This window comes from Symphalangus syndactylus, chromosome 3, assembly GCF_028878055.3.
Source record: "Symphalangus syndactylus isolate Jambi chromosome 3, NHGRI_mSymSyn1-v2.1_pri, whole genome shotgun sequence".
NCBI lineage: Eukaryota > Metazoa > Chordata > Mammalia > Primates > Hylobatidae > Symphalangus > Symphalangus syndactylus.
Window position 1 is genome coordinate 38,398,014 of NC_072425.2, and position 12,805 is coordinate 38,410,818.

The following is a 12,805-nucleotide window of genomic DNA, read 5'->3' on the forward strand; positions in this document are numbered from 1 at the left end:
TGGTTTCAAAGAACATCTTTATTTCTGCCTTCATTTCATTGCGTATCCAGTAGTCATTCAGGAGCAGGTTGTTCAGTTCCCATGCAGTTGAGCGGTTTTGAGTGAGTTTCTTAATCCTGAGTTCCAGTTTGATTGCACTGTGGTCCGAGAGACAGTTTGTTACAATTTCTGTTCTTTTACATTTGCTGAGAGGGGCTTTACTTCCAACTATGTGGTCAATTTTGGAATAGGTGTGGTGTGGTGCTGAGAAGTATGTATATTCTGTTGATTTGGGATGGAGAGTTCTGTAGATGTCTATTAGGTCCACTTGGTGCAGAGCTGAGTTTAGTTCCTGGATATCCTTGTTAACTTTCTGTCTCGTTGATCTGTCTAATGTTAACAGTGGGGTGTTAAAGTCTCCCATTATTATTGTGTGGGAGTCTAAGTCTCTTTGTAGGTCTCCAAGGACTTGCTTTATGAATCTGGGTGCTCCTGTATTGGGTGCATATATATTTAGGACAGTTAGGTCTTCTTGTTGAATTGATCCCTTTACCATTATGTAATGGCCTTCTTTGTCTCTTTTGATCTTTGTTGGTTTAAAGTCTGTTTTATCAGAGACTAGGATTGCAAGCCCTGCCTTTTTTTGTTTTCTATTTGCTTGGTAGATCTTCCTCCATCCCTTTATTTTCAGCCTATGTGTGTCTCTGCACATGAGATGGGTCTCCTGAATACATCACACTGATGGGTCTTGACTCTTTATGCAATTTGCCAGTCCGTGTCTTTTAATTGGAGCATTTAGCCCATTTACGTTTAAGGTTAATATTGTTATGTGTGAATTTGATCCTGTCATTATAATGTTAGCTGGTTAATTTGCTTGTTAGTTGATGCAGTTTCTTCCTAGCATTGATGGCCTTTACAATTTGGCATGTTTTTGCAGTAGCTGGTACCAGTTGTTCCTTTCCATGTTTAGTGCTTCCTTCAGGAGCTCTTTTAGGGCAGGCCTGGTGGTGACAAAATCTCTCAGCATTTGCTTGTCTGTAAAGGCTTTTATTTCTCCTTCACTTATGAAGCTTAGTTTGGCTGGATATGAAATTCTGGGTTGAAAATTCTTTCCTTTAAGAATGTTGAATATTGGCCCCCACTTTCTTCTGGCTTGTAGAGTTTCTGCTGAGAAATCCGCTGTTAGTCTGATGGGCTTCCCTTTTTGGGTAACCCGACCTTTCTCTCTGGCTGCCCTTAACATTTTTTCCTTCATTTCAACTTTGGTGAATCTGATAATTATGTGTTTTGGAGTTGCTCTTCTCAAGGAGTATCTTTGTGGCGTTCTCTGTATTTCCTGAATTTGAATGTTGGCCTGCCTTGCTAGATTGGGGAAGTTCTTCTGGATAATATCCTGCAGAGTGTTTTCCAACTTGGTTCCATTCTCCCCGTCACTTTCAGGTACACCAATCAGACGTAGATTTGGTCTTTTCACATAGTCCCATATTTCTTGGAGGTTTTGTTCATTTCTGTTTATTCTTTTTTCTCTAAACTTCTCTTCTCGCTTCATTTCATTCATTTGATCTTCAGTCACTGATATCCTTTCTTCCCATTGATCAAATCAGCTACTGAAGCTTGTGCGTTTGTCACGTAGTTCTCATGCCATGGTTTTCAGCTCCATCAGGTCATTTAAGGAGTTCTCTACACTGGTTATTCTAGTTAGCCATTCGTCCAATCTTTTTCCAAGATTTTTAGCTTCTTTGTGATGGGTTCAAACTTCCTCCTTTGGCTCAGAGAAGTTTGATCGTCTGAAGCCTTCTTCTCTCAACTCGTCAGAGTCATTCTCCATCCAACTTTGTTCCATTGCTGGCGAGGAGTTGCATTCCTTTGGAGGGGGAGAGGGGCTCTGATTTTTAGAATTTTCAGCTTTTCTGCTCTGGTTTTTCCCCATCTTTGTGGTTTTATCTACCTTTGGTCTTTGATGATGGTGACGTACAGATGGGGTTTTGGTGTGGATTCCTTTTTGTTTGTTAGTTTTCCTCCTAACAGTCAGGACCCAAAGCTGCAGGTCTGTTGGAGTTTGCTGGAGGTCCATTCCAGACTCTGTATGCCTGGGTGTCAGCAGTGGAGGCTGCAGAACAGCGAATATTGCTGAACAGCAAATGTTGCTGCCTGATCGTTCTTCTGGAAGCTTCATCTCAGAGGGGTACCCGGCCGTGTGAGGTGTCAGTCTGTCCCCACTAGGGGGTGCCTCCCAGTTCGGCTACTCGAGGGGCCGGGACCCACTTGAGGAGGCAGTCCGTCCATTCTCAGATCTCAAACTCCATGCTGGGAGAACCACTACTCTCTTCAAAGCTGTCAGACAGGGACATTTAAGTCTGCAAAGGTTTCTGCTGCCTTTTGTTTGGCTATGCCCTGCCCCCAGTGGTGGAGTCTACAGAGGCAGGCAGGCCTCCTTGAGCTGCAGTGGGCTCCAACCGGTTCCAGCTTCCCAGCCACTTTGTTTACCTACTCAAGCCTCAGCAATGGTGGCACCCTTCCCCCAGCCTCGCTGCCGCCTTGCAGTTCGATCTCAGACCACTGTGCCAGCAGCGTGCGAGGCTCCATGGACATGGGACCCTCTGAGCCAGGTGCAGGATATAATCTCCTGGTGTGCCGTTTGCTAAGACCATTGGAAAAGTGCAGTATTAGGGTGGGAGCGACCGAATTTTCCAGGTGTCTGTCATAGCTTCCCTTGGCTAGGAAAGGGAATTCCCTGACCCCTTGCACTTCCCAGGTGAGGCGATGCCTCGCCCTGCTTCGGCTCATGCTCAGTGGGTTGCACCCACTGTCCTGCACCCACTGTCCAACAAGCCCCAGTGAGATGAACCCGGTACCTTAGTTGGAAATGCAGAAATCACCCGTCTTCTGCGTTGCTCACACTGGGAGCTGTAGACTGGAGCTGTTCCTATTTGGCCATCTTGGAACCACCCCCTAACATCTCATTCTTAAATGCTTAAAAGGTCCAATAAGTTGGTTTTCCTGAGAGGCTTAGTGAATGCATAGGAAGTGGAGTAACATAGGCTTACATTTGAATTCTGTCTCTGTCCTTTACTAACGCTATGTTCTTAAGCACATAATTGAAACTCTCTGCGTCCATTGAGGAACTAATAATATCCACATCTCAGGATTGTTGTAGGCGTTTATTGAAAAAAGTTTTATGAGGCAAGTAGTACAGTGCTTGGAACATGCAAGACACTCCGTAAATGTTAATTCATTCCCTCCTCCCTATTTCTTATACCCTAATTACTTTATAATTTTGTTCACATATCTTCACAAACACTTGAAATTGAAATTGTCACCTAACTCTCGGGTCTTTGCTGAAACCATCCTTCTTCCAACAACGGTGTCCACCCCAATTCCCAACTTACTATTGAGACACAACACTATTTCTAACTTCGGGTCTTCAATCATGTAAACTTTTCTTCTTGAAATATGTGTCTTCCCATTTCTTTTTGTAGAAAATGGATCTGATTTCTTGGATCCACTCCTTCCCCTATTAAAATGCTACCTCTTTCTATAACCCTTCTTGAATCCCCCAGTTTAAACCTTTACCCCCACTGTATTACTGTAAGACTTTATTTGCAGGTAAGGGAAAAAGGATCTGAATTTTTGAGCATACACTGTTGAGTGTGGATATACTTATTGTGTGTTTTTTACAGCAATTTCATGAAGTAATTGTTATCTTTATTCTTTTTTAGTAGAAGAACATTCCCAAGATCACTTAGCTAATAAAGACCAAAGCAAAAATATGAATCCAGTTCCAAATATCTTAATTCAAAATATCTTTTCTGTTTCATACTACCTTGCCTTCCATCCTCTACCATATATTGTAATAATTCTGTAAAAATATTAAAAAACACAATTCTGACACTTATCAAAGATTTTGAAAAACGAAAAACTATGATTGACCCCATAAATAAATGATATTAAAGGATAGGGATAGTGTTTTGTTTATTCTTGTATCACCTTAACTGTCCTGTGTGACAAACCTACCAATAGGCATATGGTAAATGTCGAAGTGAAAGACATCAAAAGCACAAATAGGACCTTTCACTAGAGTCATATTCTTGAGGTTCCGCCTCAATTTCAAATGTTATAAGTGATCATAAATCCTTCAGCCATCATCTTGTCAGGGTAAGGTCAATTTCGGTGTTCTTTCTTTTCAGTAAGAATGTCTGCAACAAAAATGGAATTATTATTGTTAAATTCTTATCATAATAACACTCTTCATACATTAGAGTCCTGGGCTATTTTGTGAAAATCCTTGGCCTGATTCCTGCAGCCAGAAGGCAGCAACCTCCTTTATTTGTCTCTCCATAGCATTAGTAACCCTGTACAAGTTAAATTTGTTTTATTTATAGCTTGGAGGAGCTTTCACCCATGAGGAGTGCTGAATAAATAGACTTTTTCCATCATTCTCCAAAGAGGTTGGAAAGGAACTACTCAGGAGGAAAGCCTGGAGGGTACAAATTATCAGAATGAAGTATAGTCTTTTGTTCAGAATCAGAAGAGTTAACCACTCAAATCATAAAATACCAGATGAAGCTCACTTCACCCAATAGGAGTGAGCAAAGTGAGAAGAAGGAAGACATGGTGACACAGAAAACCTCCAAGGAGTAATCTCTCCAGTTTAAGTGAAGACAAGTTCACTTGGGATCCTCAAGGTTATATTTTTGCCTAAAAGGCCAAGGAAGCATGCTTTATGTTAGCACAGAAAAGAATTATAGTTTAAAAAAACTTTTAAAAAAATAGGTGAGATTGAGAGGGCAATGCAGAATAATCTGCCGATCTGTGAAGTGTCTATGTCTAGTTATTTGTACTTGCGTGTGAGAAGAGCAACTCAAAGTTATTGAATTAAAGGAGTTCAAAGATCAATGCAACATGATTAAATAATCATATTGTGAATTAAATAAACATAAATAATCATATTAGACCTTAAATCTGCTATCTCTTGGAGAGAAATGAGATGGTTATGATCTTTGATAAACCTTCGAATTCTCTGCTGTCCTTGTGAAAGGAACATGCTGCTGTTTCACTGTGAGCTTTGAGATCCTTTCAAAGAGAAAGAATGGGTTTTTGTTGCTCAGTACACACAAACTTGCCTGGTGCCTCTTCTAATTAATGGCATTTATTTCCCCCAGAGAGTTGCCAAAGGCTGAAGGCTGGGATGTGGCATTGAGACAGAACTAACCTAACTGGCTCTCTTGGGGATTGATCACATGCATTGACCTTCCACTACAGTGTTCTAAGCATTTGAGTTAACTGGGTGTGTTTTCCCTACAAGTAAGTCTCAGCCACTCCATAAAAAAGAAGATGGGATTTTCAGGTATCAGGTTTAACATACTGTATCTTTAAGACAAGGTGAGGTTTACTTTCAAAGCAGGGTGTGGAACTTTCTGAAGAGAAGCCCTGCATGGTCATAAACTATTCATGAAAGTTCTCATGTTTCTAGAACTACCTACTTTCTAGTTCCCTTAACTGGTCGTATTATTACCTGTCTCGTCTTCCTGACAACTCTGACCTCAGATCTACCTTTAATTTATTTTAATACATTCCCTTTTTTATCCTGGACATAATGTGTATAAATTGTTGATATCTTGTCCATTTGATACCTGACCTTGACCTACCTTGACACCATTGTACTTCTTTTGCTAGAGATGCCAGTGTCAGACACATTTCTCAGTGCCTGTTCTTGATACCCCATTCCTACCCCCATTCTTGGCTTTTCTCTCCCTGTGAAAACTTTACAACTGAAAGAGGTTCCACTCCATGACACAAAGCCAAAGGCAGGACAAGGGACTGCAAAGGCTCCTACAGCAAAGTCTGCAGTGTCATAGGCCAGAGGGAATGAGCTCCATCACCCTTGGCACCTAAGCAACAAGAGGCCTGGCCTAGTTTCATACACCCCAGAGAACCCTTAACTAAGCAGGTGGTCACGCCAACTTGAGACTGTGCTTCAACTGTATCTATGTCCTGAGAAAAGCCAATCAGGTAGTTATGCATCAGCCAATGCAGTGCAATAGAATAGTACATGCTTTGGAGCCAGGGCTACTTGGGTTGGAATCCTGGTTCTACTCCTTGCTAACTATGTTACCTCAATCAAGTTTCTTAACTTTTCTGAGCCTCAGTTACCTTTTCTATAAAATGGGGGTAATTGTACCTGCCTTTCACTATCATTATAAGAATTTAGAGATAACAATTATAAAATACAAGACGTTGCATACAACATACAATAAATAGGGTTTATTATTATTTATTTTTCCTTGCTATTTTTGTCATTATTATTATCATCATGACAGGGCCTTAATGTCCAGATTCTCACAAGAATAGTGAACATTTCAAATATCTAGGCAGCTCATTTCTTGAGAGATGGACCACAGGCTTCCTCACACACTAGGCTGGTTGCTCAGTGTTGTAAATCACCACTTGGCTTCCTGCCTGAACTTTTAATCTTGTCCCCATCTCAATTTAAAGAGGGTGAGAAAGCAGAGACATCAATCGTTTCCTTGTCAAGGACAACAGCCCCTTCCTTCTTCCTTGGATCTCTCCTGGGGACCCATCTGCCTGGTGCCAAGGGAGGGGGCTGCTGCTGAATACAAATCACCATATGGTGGGGGAGGCTTGTGCTTCTATATCAGCCAGGAGCCATTTCGCCATCTCTGTGTGAGACTCCAGTGAGCCCAACCCAGTCCTCCCACTGCTCCTGGGGTTAAGCGCCCCACTGCTTCACAGTCACCCTGGATAGTGATGTAACCATGAAGATGGCAGTTACCCAAGGTACTGGGACACAGACTTTATTGATTTGTTCTTCTAATGTATTAGGAGGAAACAGGAAACCTCAGGAAGGTCATAAGCGACAATTGTGCATTGACTGGCACAGACATTGACTTCATTCAGAAAGGCACGACTCAAGTGGCCTTGCTTTCGGAGAGGAGGGGGGCCATAGAGGCACGACTCAGAAAATAAAGACAATAAGCACGAGCTGGATCACAGGGAATCAGAAGGAACTGAAGAACCTAACGCTCAAGCTCACACTTGAGGGAAAGTCTTTGTTCAGTTCCTGGTAGAGCCAGATGTTCAATCAATGTTGCTAAACAATTGGATGAAGGCATAAACCAGCAAGGGTGAGCCCCTTAGAACTTCCTCTATTGATTTTCTGGGCACCTCTGTACCATTTTCCCATTTGATTCTGTGGTTACATGCCCTTCTTTCCATCTCTTTTTCATGATCTTTAAAGCTGAGCACGTCAGAGAACTTTTAATGGACTCCCGCTGTTTTCTTCAGCTTTCAACCTCTTGCGATGCACCCTATAATCACTGACCACTGCAAAACTCAGAGTGACACATTTGAAGATCTCCTGGCCTTCCTGTACCCTCTTTTCTTCTAGGTCTGTGTTCTGGATATTTGGGGTCTGCCTCTCAAAAGTTTTGCCTTCCCTGATGATTGTATTAATGAGAAGTGCCATCTTTCTTCAAGGGTTCTGGTTATTTCAACTTTATCATCCAATTCTCATTTTCTTGTGAGCAATTATTCCAGATGAGCATTTGAGTTAACTGGGTGTGCCTCCTCTACAGATAAGTCTCAGCCACTCCATAAAAGGGAAGTTGGGATTCTCGGGTATCAGGTTTAAAACAATGAATCTTTAAGACAAGGTGAGGTTTACTTTCAAAGCATGGTGTGGAACCTCCTAAAGAAAACTGTCTATGAAGCAAAATCTTTCCAAATGTTTGGCTTTAATCAATTCAGCAGACTTTTGGATAGGATCCTGAGGTCTCTTCTAACCCCATAACTACAGTTAAATCATTAATTCCAGAACTCAGTGGAACATTGCAGTTTTTCTAGAAACAGTTCTCTACTGATTATTTATACTGAAAAACTATAGACCACCGAGCAGAGATGGACCTTCAAACCATTCTTTCGTTTAGGCTTTTGTAGGCTCTGTACAGGCATCAGATCTCTAGTCCTGGTTTTAGGGTTTTAGCATCCATGTAAAACACCATCTTGGCAGAAGGAGAAACAACAGAAAAGTGATATCTCCAGTGAAAGACGTAATGCACGGGTTTACGCATAAGCAGTGTGGACATTAAGGACAAAGCCTTCTTTAGAGCTCAGATTCTAACAAACACAAGGAGGTGATTAGTCCCAGCTCTGCAAGTTACTCTCTCTGTAACTTAGGCACATGACTTAAACTTTGTAGCCTCGTGTGTACAGGGGATTACTAATAAACTAATAGTAGTCTCATGTTTAAAAGGGATTACTAATAAACTGATTTGGGGGTGCTATGAAGATAAGTAGACAATGAATTTTAAATAGCCAAGCACATAGTAACTGCTCAATAAACAATTGTTGGTTTTTTTCCTCCCTGCCCAAGATTCCAGTGAGTTCTGGAATAATAATCTGGCTTCAATTATAGACTCATGGGCTTAGAAGGAACCTTAATATCATATTTTAGGATAAAACATCTAATATTTATTAACTACTATGTGCCAGGCAATGTGATAAGCAATTTGAAAATAATATTTTATTCATTGAGATAACAGATATTATACTCACATTTCAGATAAGAAATATGAGAAAAGTGGGGCTCCCATGTATTAAATAATGTTCCTTAGGTCATGCAGCTAATCACTGATAAAGCAGAGATGCACATCTTGGACTTTCTCACTCCAGAGCCCATTCGCTTAATCACATTGCTGTAAGAACATTTTAGAACGAGCAATCAGTGGTATGACTTTAATAAGCTAAAAAATCAGTGAACTGTAGAGTCTCTGGGGAAATAGGGTTTGGAGAGTGGAGGTGGAAATGCACTAAAATAATAGATTCCAGTATCGATCTAGTGAGCGGAGCTGAGGAGACAGAGATTAGTAGGATTTGTAAAGTTGTTATTAGTATTTGCCAAAGATGTTTGCCATTGCCCATGTTCTTCTTGGGAATGTTGTCTTTTGAATATTACTCTGGAAAACAGGATCTCATAAAAATCCTTTCTTTCCTGTGCACCAACGTGCTTATTAAATTTTCTCAGTACTGGGTACCATGATAGGCAGGGAGTGAACAGAGATATCAAACACAGGGCAAGTTTTACATTAGATGTGTTTCAGTTGTAGATGTAAGACGCTGCATCTGGAAAAAAATGTGGGGCAGCATTTGGATGGGCTTTGAGTCTACACTGAGGAGTCTTAACTTCAGCAACAACCTGACATATGAAGTTACTTAGGAGGGGAGTGCTGTGAGAGCTGCAATTTCTAAAACTCACCCTGGACCAGAGATGATGCTATAGTTTGTTATTTGGTATCCTGGAACACAAAGAAGTCCACAGATGTGATGAGATGAATACCTTAAACTTGTAGGTGAAAAGCTATGTCTATGTGCACATGAGCTTTCTTTTCTGAAAAGAATGTCGAAAATTTTATTCTCAAAAGGTCAGTGATGCAAAATGATTAAGGTCAAATACCACTGGTATTGGCTCAGAGGAAGAAAAATTAGAGGAAGATATATAAAGTTTGGTGAAGAATACAGTTGGGGGATGAAGATGAGCAGAGATAGTGTCATGGAGATGGGGCTGGCAGGTGTAAGGCTATGCTACCTAGGACCTAGGAATGACACCTGAAATGGGCAATTAATCAGGTATGGAAGGTAAGAGAAAAAGGAAAGATGAAGCTCCAATACCTCTTGATTTTCTAGCCTGGGAGATGGATCAACACACCAAGAAAGAAAATACAAAAGACACTATAAGCATAGGGAGGAGATAATAAATTTAGTATTGGTATTGGTATAGATTGCTCCTTGAAATGTAATAATGGAATTGCAGTTTTCTCTATGAAGCTTAGAACATATGTCTTTGAAGCTTAGAACATGTCAGAAAGTGTAATTTAACTCATTGACATACCAGACCAATGAAGATGAACTTGTTAATTTGAGATTTGTAAGGCAAACACAAAAAGGATTGTTTTCCATAAAGTTTGGATGTATACCTAAAATTGAAGGTACGACCCCACCTCCTATTTCCACCTCTCTCATTCCCCCCACAGTCTCTGAGACAAAGGTCTCATAATGGCTTAAATATGTTTACACAATGCCCAATGTTTAAATAAATTCTTAAGAACTGGCATAATCCAGATCTTTTCCAAACTGGGTAAAATAACAATCCAGTTATTGCCAGAATTTTCTTTTTTATAAAGATATTTGGTATTTTGTAGACATAGTTCAAATTATACCAGTGCCTTAACCATCAAAAGTAGAAAACCTTACAAAGAAGATTTTCAGCAAATACTGTGTACCAGTACTAGACCTCTTTGTAAATGTTAATGATTCTAGGCAATTAACACATTTTTGTTGCATCAACCTTATGAGGTAGATATTATTTTCCCTGCTTTACAAATGAAGAAAAATGAGAGCAAAAAACTAAGAAACTTGCCAAAGTGTGTCAAAGTAGGAACTGGCAGATCTTTTCTAATCCCTGGTCTATATATATTTCTGACTACATCTGCACCTCTGGGTCATTGAGCCAATTCCTTCTTAGAGCCCCCATCCCCTTTATGCCTTCCTTCCTTCCTCACCACTGAGCTTAGATTCCAGAATCCGAAGCTGTAATCATCTTCTTGCAAATCCTCACCTTTCTGGCCCTTCTGTCATTCTCAGCCAGCCAAACTCAGTCCTCAAACCCCACCCTGTCTATTTCATCCCTATACCAGGGTCACTGATAGTGAACTGGAGAAAAATACTCAACCATACTGTCTGGTCTAACCTCAAATTTGTGACCACAAACCTCAAGTGGACTTTCTATTTTCCCTGGCAACCTTGCCACATTTTTTGATTCTCTCACTATCCAAGACAACCATAGCGGAGTCTTCTCATTTCTCAACCTTCTTACTCTGCCCCCTTCTTTTTATTCTCAGATGATGACCTTGCTTCTTATCCAGCTAAGAAAATAGTCATGATCTGAAGGTAAAAACATGTATTCTCATTACCAGTTTTCCAACCTATCTGCATCTTAACCTCCAGAGCCAGTTTTCTCCTGTTTATATATTTATTCATAAGGATTGTTCATGCTTCTACTAAGACCAACCCTTCTGCTTGTGCACTGGATCTCATCTGACTTCTTTCTTCTGGACTTTGTTCCTGTAGTAGTCATCCCTTTGTCCTCTTGATCATTTTTTCCTTTTCTGTTGATCATTGCCATCAGCAGACAAGCATGCTCTCCTGTTTCCCATGTTAAGAAAATGAAACCCACCCTTGGCTCACATTCTCTTCTAGTTCTTGCCATATGTTTTTCCTCTCTTTTAAAGCAAGACTCGAGAAAAAAAGTGTCCATCCATACTTGCTCTCTTCGCTATCTCACTTCTAATCCTTTTTTAAAAATGTGCCAATCAGGCGTTAGTTCCCATTCTTTCAAAAACATTTTTTGAAAACTGTTATTGTCAATGCCATCAAACAATGACATGTTGTCAAATCTGGTGATCAATTATCAATGCTACTCTTATCAGGTGCTCTGACAAAGTTATTCACTTTTTCTCTCCTCAATACTCTGTTCTCTTGACTTCTGTGACAGTGTGTTCTAGATTTTCTTCTCCTTCACTGGCCAACCCATCTTAGTATTTTTTTTGCTGGCTCCTCCATCCCTGCTCTGACGATTCAGTGTGTTTCTCTACTGTCTCCTCGTCATCTGCATTTGTTTATGGATTATTTCATACAGTCTGATAACCCCCAGCTTTCTTTCTCTTGTCCTAAATTCTTCCATGATATATGGGATATCAATTACCTGCCAAACATCTAGAATGTCTATTATCTATCTTATACGTAATCAGCTAAAACAGATATCTTGATCGTTTCTTCCCTCTCAGAATAATCTGATTATTTCCAGTCTTTTTCAAAACTTAGAAATCATTATTGATTTCTCATTTCCCCTTATTTCTTACATCTAAGCTATCAGCACGTTTTTTCAGCTTTACCTTAATCTCACTTCCCTCCGTCTGACAGTTCTGGTCTAAGCTACTATGCTCTGTTCGTTGGACTACAGTTGCCTACAAATCGATCTCATTGCTTCTACTCTTCCTTCTTTCCTTTTCCCATATCTTTTCTCTACTCCAGTAGCTAGTGTTTCTTTTAAAATGGATTGTGTTTCTGTCCATAAAATCACTTCAATTGCTTTCCATTTTAGTGAGAATGAAATTCAGACTTCTTAATGACCTACCAAGCATTACCTGATCCAGCCACTGCCTACCTCTCTAATCTTACTTTCTACTACTTTCCCCATTGGTGAATTGTGCTATATCTACAGTGGCATTTTGACTTTCTTCTAACCCATAAAACTCATTGCTGCTCTAAGGGTTTTGCATTTCTCATTCTCTGGACTCAAATGCTCTTATCCTAGATACTTATGAAACTCTTGCCATTAAAAAATATAGAACACCTTATTGCAGCACTATTCATAATAGCAAAGACATGGAATCAATCTAAATGCCCATCAATGACAGATTGGATAAAGAAAATGTGATACATATACACCATGAAATACTATGTAGCCATAAAAAAGAATGAGATTATTTCCTTTGCAAGAACACAGATGGAGGTGGAGGCCATTATCCTTAGCAAACGAATGCAGGAACAAACCCAAATACTGCATGTTCTCACTTATAAGTGGGAACTAAATAATGAGAACACATGGACACATAGAGGGGAACAACAGACTCTGGGGCCTACTTGAGGATGGAGGGTGAGAGAAGGGAGAGGATCAGAAAATATAACCATTGGGTACTAGGCCTAGTACCTGGGTGATGAAATAATCTGTACAACAAACCCCTTTGAC

General features: G+C 40.3%; 1 long non-coding RNA gene across 1 annotated transcript in view; it reads right to left on the reverse strand.

The window, feature by feature from the left end:
- Positions 1–3,121: 3,121 nt before the first annotated feature.
- The window catches only part of LOC129479059 (uncharacterized), a 396,214-nt gene continuing 386,530 nt past the window's right edge, over positions 3,122–12,805 (reverse strand). Inside the window, exon 8 of the long non-coding RNA XR_008656542.2 lies at positions 3,122–4,175. This is a non-coding gene — a long non-coding RNA (uncharacterized lncRNA). The remainder of the gene's footprint in view (positions 4,176–12,805) is intronic.